This window comes from Balaenoptera ricei, chromosome 15 (genome assembly GCF_028023285.1).
Source record: "Balaenoptera ricei isolate mBalRic1 chromosome 15, mBalRic1.hap2, whole genome shotgun sequence".
NCBI lineage: Eukaryota > Metazoa > Chordata > Mammalia > Artiodactyla > Balaenopteridae > Balaenoptera > Balaenoptera ricei.
Genome location: NC_082653.1, coordinates 89,114,997 through 89,129,492, shown reverse-complemented (window position 1 = coordinate 89,129,492; position 14,496 = coordinate 89,114,997). Strand labels below are relative to the sequence as shown.

Sequence of the window (14,496 nt, the reverse complement as noted above, 5' to 3'; positions counted from 1 at the left end):
TAATTAAACAGAATGTGTCCCTGAAAAAGACTTAATGACAAATATACTAGACAAAGATTTTATAGCACAGCCTTAACTATGCTCAAAGAACAACAGGAATATGTGGAGAAAGTCAAGAAAACAATGTATTAATATAAACAAAGTAGAAATATCAATAAAGAGAAAGTAAACTAAAAAGAAATAAACAAACAGACAAAAAACCTGGAGCTAAAAGTACAGCTGAAATGAAAAATTCACTAGAGAGAGTCAAAGGCAGATACGAGCAGGCAGAAGAAAGAATCAGTGAACGTGAAGGTATGAGAATAGAAATTATTGAGGCTGGGGAGGAGAAAGAAAAAAGACTGAATAAGAGTGAGCAGTGCCTAAAGGACCTGTGGGACATGACAAAACAGACCAACATATGCATTATGGGAGTCCCAGAAGGAGAAGAGGCAGAGAAAGAAACATGCAGAGAGAATATGTGAAGAAATACTCACTGAAAACATCACAAATTTGATGAAAGACATGAATATAAACATCCAAGAAGCTCAACAAACTACAAGGAAGATGAACTCAAAGAGGCCCAAACTGAGAAACATTACAATCAAACTTTCAAAACATAAAGAATCTTGAAAGCATCAAAAGAGAAGCAACCTGTCACATACAAGGGATCCTCGAATAGATTATGAATAGACTTCTCATCAGAAACGTTGGAGGCACAAGACAGCCAATATATTCAAAGTGCTCAAGGCAGGGGGGGATCTCTTAACAAAGAATCCTCAATCCAAGCAAAACTGTCCTTCAAAAGTAAGGGGGAGAGAATTCCCTGGTGGTTTGGAGGTTAGGACTCCGTGCTCTCACTGCCGAGGGCCCAGGTTCAATCCCTGGTTGGGGAACTAAGATCCCACAAGTCATGCAGTGCGGCCAAAAAAAAAAAAAAAAAGTAAGGGGGAAATGAGGACATTCCCAGATAAACAAGAGCTGAGGGAGTTTTTGACCACCAGGCCCGCCTGCAAGAAATGCTCCGGGAGTCCTGCAGGTGAAATGAAGGAACACTAGATGGTACCTCAAAGCCATGTGGAGAAACAAAGAGCTCAATAAAGGTAAATACGTGGGCTATTATACAAGCCAGTATTGCTGTAACAATGGTTCGTAACTTTTTGTTATCTACATGATTTAAGAGACTAATACTTTTAAAGGAAAAAACATTAATGTAAAAGCTGGCATTACTGTAACTCTGGGTTGTGACTCCAAACCTTGTTTTTTACATACTTTAGGAGACAGTGCATTTAAAATAGTTAGTAGTTTATGTTTTAGGGCACACAATGTATAAAGGTATCATTTTGTGACATCAACAACTGAAAGAGGTGGAGACGGAGCTATAAAGAAGCAGAGGTTTTGTATGTTATTAAAGTTAAGCTGCTATAAATTCAAATTAGAACGCTATAACTTTAGAATGTTAAATGTAATTCCCATGGTAACCACAAAGAAAATAGCTATAGAATATACACAAAAAGAAATTAAGAAAAAAATTAAATATTTCACTAAAAAAATAAACATAAACTATGACAGGAATGCAGGAAAGAAGGGACAAAATATCTACAGGGCATATAGAAAACAAATAGTACAATGACAGAAGTAAGTCCCTCCTTATCAGTAACTACTGTAAATGTAAATGTATTAAACTCCCAATCAAAGACAGAGATTGCCAGAATGGCTAAAAACACATCATCCAACTGTATCCTTTCTCCAGGAGACTCACTTGAGATCCAAAGTAACACACAGGTAGAAACTAAAAGGATAGAAAAAGATATTCCATGCAAACAGTAAACAAGTTAGAGGAAGAGTGGCTACACAAAACAGACTTTAAATCAAAAAAGGCTACAAGAGACAAAGAAAGACATTATATATTCATAAAGGTTCAATACAGCCAGAAGATGTAACAATTATGAATATTTACATAGCTAATGACACACCATCAAGATACATGAAGCAAAAACTAACAAATTGAAGGGGAATATAGGCAATTCTACAGTAATAGTTGAAGATTTCAATATTCTACTCTCAATAATGGACAGAAGAACCAGACAGAAGTAAGGGAACAGAGGACTTAACACAATAAGCCAACTAGACCTAACAGACACACAGAGAACTCTCCACCTGACAGCAGCACACACATTCTCACAAGTGCACATGGGACATTAGGCAGGACAGACCATACCTTAGGGCACAGATTAAGTCTCAATAGATTTTAAAAGATAGATATCATACAAAGTATCTTTTCTAACCATCACGGGATGAAGTTAGAAATCGATAACAAAGAAAACTGTAAAATTCACGATTTTGTGGAAATTTAACAACACGCTTTAAACAACCAATGGATCTAAGAAGAAATCACGATGGAAATTAGAAAATACTTAGAGATGAATGAAAACAAAAACACAACATATTAAAACTTATGAGATGCAGCAGAAGCGGTGCTAAGGGGGAAATTTATAGCTATAAATGAGGACATTAAAAAAAACAAGAAAGATCTCAAATCAGTAACCTAACTTTACAACATAAAGAACTAGGAAAAGGAGAACTAAACCCAAAGCTAGAGGAAAGAAGAAAGAAATAAAGATTAGAGCAGAGATAAGTGAAATAGAGAACAGAAAAACAATAGAGAAAATAAATGAAGCCAAAAGTTGGTTGTCCAAAAAGATCAACAAAATTGACAAAAATTCAACTAGATGGACTAAGAAAAGAGAGAAGATTCAAAATACTAAAATCAGAAATGAAAGTGGGATGGACCTAGATATTATCATACTAAGTGAAGTCAGAAAGAGAAAGACAAATACCATATGATATCACTTACATGTGGAATCTAAAATATGACACAAATGAACTTATCTACAAAACAGAAACAGACTCACAGACGTAGAGAACAGACTTGTGGTTGCCAAGGGGGAGGAGGGTGGGGGAAGGATGGCGTGGGAGTTTGGGATTAGCAGATGCAAACTATTACATATAGGATGGATAAACAACAAGGTCCTGCTGTACAGCACAGGGAACTATATTCAATATCCTGTGATAAACCATAATGGAAAAGAATATGAAAAAGAATATATATACACACACACACACGCACACACACACACATAAAACTGATTCACTCTGATGTACATTAGAAACAAATAGAACACTGTAAATCGACTATACTTCATATAAAAAAATAAACTTAAAAAAAGAAAGAAATGAAAGTGGGGCTATTATTACCAATTCTACAGACATAAAGATATTATAAGAAAGTACTGTGAACAACTGTACACCAACAAAGTGGATAACCTGGATGAAATAGACAAATTCCTAGAAACACAAAACCTACCAAGACTAAATCAGGAAGAAATACACGATCTGTACAGACCTATAACTAGGAAGGAGATTGAATCCACAATCAAATTCCCCAAACAAAGAAAAGAACTGGACCTCACGGCTTCAATGGCAAATTCTACCTCACATTTAAAGAAGAACTGACACCGGGGACTTCCCTGGTGGCGCAGTGGTTAAGAGTCTGCCTGCCAATGAAGGGGACACAGGTTTGAGCCCTGGTCCAGGAAGATCCCTCATGCCGCGGAGCAACTAAGCCCGTGCACCACAACTACTGAGCCTGTGCTCTAGAGCCCGCGAGCCACAACTACTGAAGCCCACGTGCTTAGAGCCCGTGCTGCACAACAAGAGAAGCCACTGTAATGCGCAGCCCAGGCAGCACAACAAAGAGTAGCCCCCGCTCGCCACAATTAGAGAAAGCCCGCATGCAGCAACAAAGACCCAACGCAGCCAAAAATAAATAAATTTATTTAAAAAAAAAAGAAGAAGAAGAATTGACACCAATTCCTCTCAAACTTTTTTTTTTAAAAATTGAAAAACTGAAGATGAGGGAACACTTCCTAACTCATTCTATAAGACCAGCATAAACCTGATACCAAAGACACTATAAGAAAACCACAGACCAATGTACGTTATGAACATTGGTGCAAAAATCCTCAACAATGGGCTTCCCTGGTGGTGCAGTGGTTGGGGGTCCGCCTGCCAATGCAGGGGACACGGGTTCAGGTCCTGGCCCGGGAGGATCCCATGCGCCGCGGAGCAGCTGAGCCCGTGTGCCACGGCTGCTGAAGCCCGCGCTCTGGAGCCCGCGGGCCACAACTACTGAGCCCACACGCCTGGTGCCCACGCTCTGCAACGGGAGAGGCCACCACAGTGAGGGGCCTGCGCACTGCAGCGAGGAGTGGCCCCCCCTCGCTGCAACTAGAGGGGGCCCGTGTGCAGCAACGAAGACCCAACGCAGCCAAAATAAATTAATTAATTAATTAAATTTTTTTTAAAAAGTCCTCAAAAAAATACTATCAAACTAAATAGAAACAGACTCAAAGACATACAGAACAGATTTGTAGGTGCCAAGGGGACGGGGCCGGGGAGGGTTGGAGTGGGAGTTTAGGATTAGTAAATGCAAACTATTATATACAGGATGGATAAACAACAGGTCCTAATGTATAGCACAGGGAACTATATTCAATATCCTGTAATAAACCATAATGGAAAAGAATATGGAAAAAAAGAGTGAATGGTTAAACCTGGGTAATGGGTATATTTGTATATGTTTGAAATATCCATGATAAAAGGCTTTAAAAAGTTTAAAAAGGGCTTCCCTGGTGGCGCAGTGGTTAAGAATCGGCCTGCCGATGCAGGGGACACGGGTTCAAGCCCTGGTCCGGGAAGATCCCACATGCCGCTGAGCAACTAAACCCGTGTGCCACAACTACTGAGCCCACGTGCCACAACTACTGAAGCCTGTGTGCCTAGAGCCCATGCTCCGCAACAAGAGAAGCCACCGCAATGAGAAGCCCGCACACCGCAACAAAGAGTAGCCCCTGCTCGCCACAACTAGAGAAAGCCCACATGCAGCAACGAAGACCCAATGCAGCCAAAAATAAATAAATTAAAATAAATAAATTTTAAAAAAAAAGTTTAAAAAAACACTATCAACCTGAATCTAGTACCATATTAAAAGGATTATATACCATGACCAAGTAGGAGTTATTCTTGGAATGAAAGAACAGTTCAATACATGAAAATCAATCAATGTAACACATCACTTAAACGGAATAAAGGGGGGAAAACCACATGATCATCTCAACTGGTGCAGGAAAAGCATTTGAAAAAAGTCAACAGTCTTTATAAAAACAATCAACAAGAAAGAAATAGAAGTAAACTAACTCCACATAATAAAAGCCATATATGAAAAACCCACAGCAAACATAACAGTCAATGGTGAAAGACTGAAGGCTTTTTTTTTTTCTTAACTGTTGTTTACTTTTTTTTAATTTATTTATTTATTTTTGGCTGTGTTGGGTCTTCGTTTCTGTGCGAGGGCCCTCCCTAGTTGTGGCAAGCGGGGGCCACCCCTCATCACGGTGCGCGGGCCTCTCACTGTTGCGGCCTCTCTTGTTGCGGAGCACAGGCTCCAGATGCGCAGGCTCAGCAATTGTGGCTCACGGGCCCAGTTGCTCCACGGCATGTGGGATCCTCCCAGACCAGGGCTCGAACCCGTGTCCCCTGCATTGGCAGGCAGACTCTCAACCACTGCGCCACCAGGGAAGCCCAAGACTGAAGGCTTTTCCTCTAAGATCAGAAACAAGGCAAAGTTGCCCTCTGCACCACTTTTGTTGAACACAGTACTGGAACTTCTAGCCAGAGGAATTAGGCAAGAAAAAGAAATGAAAGTCATCCAAATTGGAAAGGAAGAAGTAAAATTATCTCATTTGCCAATGATATGATCTTATATGTAGAAATTCATAATGACTCCACAAAAAAGCTGTTAGAACTAATAGACAAACTAAGTAAAGCAGCAGGATTCAAAGTTAACACACACACACAAAAAGTTGCATTTCTATATATACAGAACAATTTGAAAAGGAAATTACAAAAACAATGCCATTTACATTAGCATCAAAAAGAATAAAATACTTAGGAATTATCTTAACCAAGGAGGTGAAAGACTTGTACAATGAAAACTACAAACATTCCTGAAAGAAATTAAAGAGGACATAAATAAATGGAAACACATCCCATGTTCATGGGCTAGAGGATTTAATATTGTTAAAATGTCAACATTACCCAGAGTGATCTAAAAAGTCAATGCAATCCCTATCAAAATCCCAAAGACTTTTTTGGCAGAAATAGAAAAACCCATCCTAAAATTCATAGGCAATCTCAAGGGACCTCCAAAGCTACAGTAATCAAAACAGTGTGGTATTGGCATAAAAACAGACAAATAGACCAATGGAATAGAATACAGAGCCCAGAAATAAACCCTCACATATATGGTCAAATGATTTTTGACAAGGGTGTCAAGATCAATCAATGGGGAAAAACAGTCTGTTCAAGAAATGGTGCTGGAACACTGGATATCCACATGCAAAAAAGAATAAAGGTGGACCCTTACCTAACACCATGTACAAAAATTAACTCAAAATAGATCAAGAACATAAATGTGAGACCTAAAACCATAAAACTCTAAGAAGAAAACATGGGACAAAAGCTTCATAACACTGGATTTGAAAATGCTTTCTTGGCTATGACACCAAAGGGCACAGGCAAGAAAAGAAAAAAATAAGCAAATTGGATTTCACGAAAATGAAAAAAAAAATTTTTTTTTTTGGTTGCGCTGCACGGCTTTGTGGGATCTTAGTTCCCTGACTAGGGATTGAAACCAGGCCCTCAGCAGTGAGAGCACTGAGTCCTAACCACTGGACCACCAGGGAATTCCCTCATGAAAATATTTTAAATTTTGTGCATCAAAATATACTATCCATCAAGTAAAAAGGTGACCCACACAATGAGAGAAAATATTTGCAAATCATGTATCTGGTAAGGGATTAATATCCAGAATACACAGAGAACTCTCAAAACTCAACAACAGCAACAAAAACCAAACAACCCGGGGCTTCCCTGGTGGCACAGTGGTTGAGAATCCGCCTGCCAATGCAGGGAACACAGGTTCGAGCCCTGGTCTGGGAGGATCCCACATGCCGCGGAGCAACTGGGCCCATGAGCCGCAACTACTGAGCCTGCGCATCTGGAGCCTGTGCTCCGCAGCAAGACAGGCCACGATAGTGAGAGGCCCACGCACCGCGATGAAGACTCGCCCCCACTTGCACAGAAGCCCTTGCACAGAAACAAAGACCCAACACAGCCAAAAATAAATAAATTAATAATAAAAAAAAAAACAACCCAATTTCTAATGGGTAAAGAATTTAAAAAGACATTTCTTGGGGCTTCCCTGGTGGCACAGTAGTTAAGAATCCGTCTGCCAATGCAGGGGACACGGGTTTGATCCCTGGTCTGGGAAGATCCCACGTGCCGCGGAGCAACTAAGCCCGTGCGCCACAACTACTGAGCCTGTGCGCCACAATTACTGAAGCCTGTGCACCTACAGCCCGTGTTCCACAAGAGAAGCCACCGCAATGAGAAGCCTGTGCACTGCAAGGAAGAGTAGCCCCTGCTCACCGCAACTAAAGGAAACCCGCGCGCAGCAACGAAGGCCCAAGGCAGCCAAAAATAAATAAAATAAATTAAAAAAAAAAAAAGACATTTCTCCAAAGAAGATATACAAACGGTCGATCAGCACACGAAAAGATGCTCAGCGTGACTAATCATTAAGGAAATGCAAGTCAAGACCACAGTGAGAGACCACCTCACACCCATCAGGACGACTACTATCCAAGAGACAGAAAACAGCAAGTGCTGGTGAGGATGTGGAGAAATTCGAACCCATGTGAACTGTTGGTGGGTATATAAAATGGTACCGCCGCTTTGGAAAACAGTACAAGATTACTCAAAAACATAAAAATAGAATTACCAAGTGACCCAGTAATTCCACTTCTGGGTATATACCCAAAAGAACTGAAAGCAGAGTCTTGAGATGTTTGTACACCCATGTTCACAGCAGCATTATCCACAATAGTTAAAACGTGGAAGCAACCCAAGTGTCCATCTGTGGACGAATGGATAAGTAAAATGTAGTCCCTTCATACAATGGAATATTATTTGACCTTAAAAAGGAAGGAAATGGAAATCAAAAGAGAGCTAGGATAGCTATACTTAGAAAAAATACTCAGAAAAAATAGGCTTTAAGACAAGTACTGTAATAAGAGACAAAGAAGGTCATTACGTAATGATAAAGAGGTCAATCCAACAAGACGGTATAACATTTGTAAATATTTAGGTACCCAACATAGTAACACCTAAAGCTGTAAAGCAAATATTAACAGACCTAAAGGGAGAAATAGACAGAAATACAGTAATAGCAGGGGACTTTAAAACCCACTTTCACCAATGGTTAGATCATCCAGACAGAAAATCAACAAGGAAACACTGGCTTTAAACAACACATTAGACCATGGACTTAACAGACGTACATAGGAAATTCCATCCAGAAGCAACACAGAGTACACGTTCTTAAGTGCACATGGAACATTCTCCAAGACAAATCATTTGTTAGGACACAAAACAAGTCTAATTTAAGACGTCTGAAATCACATCAAGCATCTTTTCTACCCACAATGGTATTAACCTAGAAGTAAAAAAACTGGACAACTTGGAAGAAATGGATAATTTCCTAGAAACATGAAACCTACCAAGACTGAATCATGAAGAAACAGAAAATCTGAACAGACCGATTACTAATAAGGAGATTGAATCGGTAATCAAAAACCTCCCAACAACCTAAAGTCCAGGACCAGAAGGCTTCGCTGGTGAATTCTACCAAACATTTAAAGGAGAATTAACACCAGTCCTTCTCAAACTCTTCCAAAAAACAGAAGGGAACACTTTGAAACTCATTTTACAAGGCCAGCATCACCCTGATACCAAAACCAGACAAACACACCACAAAAAAGGGAAGTTATAGGCCAATATCCCCGATGAACAGAGATGCAAAATCCACAACAAACTATTAGCAAACTAAATCTAACAATGCACTGAAAGGATCATATGATCAACTGAGATTTATTCCAGGGATGCAAAGGATGGCTCAACATCCCCAAATCAGTCAACGTGACACACCGAATGAAGAATAAAAATCATACGTCAGGAACAAGACAAGGAAGCCCGTCTTGCCATTGTTATTCAACAAAGTATTGGAAGTCCTAACCAGAGCACACAGGCAAGAATAAGAAAGAAATGGCATCCAAATAAGAAAGGAAAAAGTAAAACTGTCACTGTGTGCCGATGACAAGATATAAAATATGGAAGACCCTAAGACTCCATCAAAATGTTAGAACTACTACACGAATTCAGTAAAGTTGCAGGATACATAATCAATATACAATAATTTGCTGTAATTTCCTTATACTAATAAAAAGAACTAGCAGAAAGAAAGAAAGCAATACATTCACGATGGCATCAAGAAGAATAAAATACCTAGGAATAAATTTAGCCAAGGAGGTGAAAAACGTGTACACTGAGAACTATAAGATACTGATGAAAGAAACTGAAGAAGACACAAATGAATGGAATTATATTCTGGGCTCATGGATTGGAAGAATTAATACTGTTAAAATGTCCATACCCCCCAAAGTGATCTACAGATTCAGTGTAGATATCTACAGAAATCCCTATCAAAATTCCAATGGCATTTTTGACAAAAACAAACCATCCTAAAATTTGTATGGAACCTCAAAGAAGCCCAAATAGCCAAAGCAATCTTGAGAAAGAGGAACAAGCTGGAGGCATCATATTTCCTTATTTCAAACTGTATTAGAAAGCTATAGTAATCAAAACAGTATGAGAAAACAGTATGGCATTAGCATAAAAACAGACACACAGATCAGTGGAATAGAATAAACAGCTTAGAAATAAGCCCACACATATATAGTCAATTAATTTACAACAAAGGAGCCAAGACTATACAATGGATAAAGGACAATTTCTTCAATAAATCGTGCTGGGAAAACCAGACAGCCACATGCAGAAGAATGAACTGGGACCACTATCTTACACCATACACAAAAATTAACTTGAAATGGATTAAAGACTTGGATGTAAGACCTGGAACCATAAAACTCCTAGAAGAACATAGACAGTAAGCTCTTTGACGTCGGTCTTAGTGATGATTTTTTGGATTTGACACCAAAAGCAAAGGCAATGAAAGCAAAAATAAACAAGTGGGACTAAAAACCTTCTGCACAGCAAAGGAAACCATCAACAAAATAAAAAGGCAACCTATGGGAGAAAATATTTGCAGATCATATATCTAATAATGGGTCAATACCCAAAATACATAAAGAACTCATACAATAGCAACAAAACGAAACAAAACACTTCAATTAAAAAACGGGCAAGGCCTCTGAAGAGACATTTTTCCGAAGAAGATATGCAGATGGCATGGTATATGAAAAGATGCTCAAATCACTAATCAGAAGGGAAATGCAAATCAAACCCACAATGAGGTATCACCTCGCACCTGTTAGAATAGCCATCATCAAAAAAAGACAAGAAATAACAAGTGTTGACAAAGACGGGGATAAAAGGGGACCCTTGTACACTTGGGTGACAATGTAAATTGATGCAGCCACTATGGAAACAGTATGGACGTTCCTAAAAAATTAAAACTAGAGCTTCCATACAATCTAGTAATTTCACTTCTAGATATTTTACTGAAGGACATGAAAACAAATTCAATAAGATATCTGTATCCCCATGTTCATTACAGCCTTATTTACCATAGCTAAGATATGGATGATTGGATAAAGAAAATGTGATATATAATATATGAATATTATTCAACCATAAAAAAGAAGGGGGGCTTCCCTGGTGGCGCAGTGGTCGAGAGTCTGCCTACCAATTCGGGGGACACGGGTTTGAGCCCTGGTCTGGGAAGATCCCACATGCCGCGGAGCAACTAGGCCCGTGAGCCACAATTGCTGAGCCTGCGCGTCTGGAGCCTGTGCTCCGCAACAAGAGAGGCCGCGATAGTGAGAGGCCCGCGCACCGCGATGAAGAGTGGCCCCTGCTCGCCGCAACTGGAGAAAGCCCTCGCACAGAAACGAAGACGCAACACAGCCATAAATAAATAAATAAAATTAAAAAAAAAAAAAAAGGAAACCTGGCCATTTGTGACAACATGGATGGATCCTGCGGGCATTATGCTGAGTAAAATAAACCAGACAGAGAAAGACAAATACTGTATATGCAATCTAAAAAAAAAACCAAACCCCCAACCAAAAAAACCCCAAACTCACAGATACAGAGAACAGATTGGTGGTTGTCAGAGGTGGGGGGGGGGGTTGGGTGAAATGGGTGAAGGGGGGTCCAAAGGTACAAACATCCAGTTACAAAATAAGTGAGTCCTGCGAATGTAACACACGGCACGGTGACTACCGTGAATAACACTGTGCTGTATATTTGAAAGTTCCTAAGACAGTAGATCTTAAAGGTTCTCATCACAAGGAAAAACTCTGCGTGATGAAGGATATTAACTAGACTTACTGTGGTGATCATTGCTCAACACGTACAAATACCGAATCACTATGCTGTACACCTGAAACTAATATGACGTGACAGCCAATTATAACTCAATTTTTTAAAGAAGGTAGGAAATTCTGACACCTGACACAACATGATAAACATTGGGGACATTATGTTCAGTGAAATAAGCCAGACACAAAAGGACAAATACTGTGTGATTCCACTTATGTGGGTCAAATTCATAGAGACAGAAAGTGGAAGGGTGGGGGCTGGGGAAGAAGAGGGAGTCAGTGTTTAATGGGGACAGAGTTTCCATTTTGCAAGATGGAAAGAGCTGTGAGATGGGTGGTGGTGATGGTTGTACGACAATGTGAATGTACTTAACACCACTGAGCTGCACACTGAAAAATAACTTTTTTGTATATTTTACCACAATGAAAAAACAATTTAACCCAAAACCCAAGTGGGCTGCTGCCCCAGGGAGCAGGGACTGTCTGCCCAGCCCACTCCTCAGCAGCCCACTGCCAACCACGCTCTCAGGGGACCCTCTCCCAAACTAAGCCAAATTCCCGAAATTCCTCCCTGCCCAGGTTTACAGCAATGTCTGAAAATTCACCTCTGCCTTGAAGCCTTCCAGGGTTGAGTGAGGACCTCCCGCTCTGAGTTCAGCCCCTTGGTTTTGCAGGCAGTTGCTCCAGTCCTGGCAGAGCTGTGAGGACGGGCCCCCAGGGCCACTCATACCCAAACACCCCCGGTCCAGGAGCAGCAAGGTCTCCACACCGCCGTCCCAAACCATCCGTCTTCTCAGAAAGCTCTCCTTAACGAGCCCAGACCTCACCGCCAATCAGAAGGCCCACGTGCGCTCAGAGGTGGTTTTGCCTGGCGCTCTAGGCAATCCCAAGGTCCAGGTGACATGCATCAAAGCCCCACAAAACGATCACCCACACCTTAGCCCAATGAAAGAGCTGAGAGGCCATGTCCTTCTTGGGCATCAGACCTGAGCTTCCAAGGTGACACTGTCATTTGTCCCAACTAGGCAGGTGACTCAGAGGAAGTAAGAGGCACAGCCCCCTACCCACACCCCCCAAGGTTGAGGACCCCCCACGCTCCGCCAGGCCTGCAATGAGAGCAGCCTCTCTGGAAGCTGTTAGACAAGGCCCTGTGTTCAAGGGCAGGGGGCTCGCTCTTGGAGCAGACAATGGGAGGGTCTGGGAGCAGTTCCCATGGGGGCTGCAGCCAACCCCAGACTGCGTTCCTCGCAGCAGCCCTTGCATGGCCAGCTGTGAGGTCTGCCCAGATCTGCTCCCCAAACCCTGTGCCTGGTGGTTAGGGGGGCCGGGGACCACCCCGTGTCCTGTGGTGCAGAGTGCAGGCCGTGGGGACCCTCACCCTTGAGGCGCCCAGCTCCTGGTGGGCTGCAGTTGAGAACAGCAGCCATGAACCAGTCCATGTGACAGTGTTCTGTCCCCCCTCCAGCCCCCATCAATGCCAGAGTGGGCCCGAGTTGCCTATCTGGGCCACAGCAGGGATGGGAGGTCCCAGTGACACCCCACAGTGGCACAGAATATGGACGGACCAGCGGGGCTCCAGCAGAGACCATGGGCGGGCATCACATGAGGGTCACGGGAGGTCAGGGCAGCAGGAGAGCCGGTCTGCCTTTGAGGCCCCATGTCCCCTAAGACAGCTCAAGTTCTCAAGGCCTCAGTTTCCCCAGCTGTAAAATGGGGGCAACAGCCCGTATCTTGTCTGCTCCTCAGGCTGCCAGACAAGTTGAGGCAAGATGCTGAGGTCATGGACCAAGTCCGAAAAGCAGAGGCGGGCCCGAAGCCAGGGAGAGCCGGCCGCTCCCGATCCCCTGTACCTGCTGGAGGGCCACGCCCCTGGACCGAGTGGGTGGGTGGGCACGGCAGCTGCAGGGCCCACCACGCCAAGGAAGCTCACTGTCCCTCCTGCCAGGTAGGCTCTGGGTCCAAAGAAGCCCCCGCTGGGCAGGGTGGCCAGGAAGGAGAGGGCCGGGGCCAGCTCCCCGCTGCCCGGGCCCCCCAGGCCAAGCCTGAGAGCAGACCGTGCTGACCGCCCTTCCTCACCAGGCTGCTCCCTGGCACGGCCGCTCTCCTGACAAGTGGAAATACAGGTCTGGGAGAGGGAGGTGGGGACGGCGGAACGGGCGGGAGCAGGCGCGGAGGGGACGGCACTCCCGCCTCACTGCACGGCCGAGGCGCGGCGGGCCCTCAGGGCGGCGGGGAAAGGCCCTCAGCCTGCCGCCCCTCTGGGACACTCCAGCTCTGGCGTGGCCTCTCGAAGCCACACTGCAGCTGCCCAGCAGATGCCCAGCACTCGGCGGGGGCGGGGGCTGCGCCGGAGACCCCTCCCAGCCCAGCGGGCGAGCAGCAGAGGAGAGCTGGGGGGGGGGGGTGTCCTACTTGCGGGGTGTCCAGAGACTGTGTGTCTCAAACAGGAGTCTCAGAACAAACGCAGAGTCTTCCCACCTTCCCCCCCCGGGGGCTCGGCCACTCCCCGCTGTGCTGGGCTTGTTCTGAGGGGCTCAGGCTAGGAGCCCCAAGTGGAGCGCCCCGTGTGTCCCCGCAGAGCCTGGGGACAGCCCCTGAGCTGAGCCGCCCTCCCTGCTGGGGGCCTGAGCAGGTGAGCCTCTAGGGGCTGTTCCAGCCCCCACCGCAGCGAAGCCGCGCCAGGGGCCGCCAGCCCAGAAGCAGGGTGCCGCCGGTCCGAAAGCAAAGCCTTTTCTCCTCCTGCCAATCCCAGCACACGTAGCCCCAGGGCTCTGGCGCCTTGGAAATCACCCCAGAGCGGGCACCACCCAGGAGCAAAGTCTAGGAGATGCCTTCTGGGAGGATGGGATGCAGGTAGCCTAGCGCTTGTTCCGAGCTGCACCTGCCCCCCTGCCCCACCTGAACTGGCCACCTGCCCCAGCGCAGTGAGGCCGGGTGGGGGAGGGGCGCCCGTTCCCACGGGGTCCACGTGGAGGCGGCAGGTGCTTCCTCCCCC

At 44.1% G+C, this 14,496-nt stretch overlaps 1 protein-coding gene across 3 annotated transcripts in view; it reads right to left on the bottom strand.

The window, feature by feature from the left end:
* The window catches only part of ADAP1 (ArfGAP with dual PH domains 1), a 65,763-nt gene that overhangs the window by 50,606 nt on the left and 661 nt on the right, over positions 1-14,496 (bottom strand). The gene's annotated exons all lie outside the window — the stretch shown is intronic.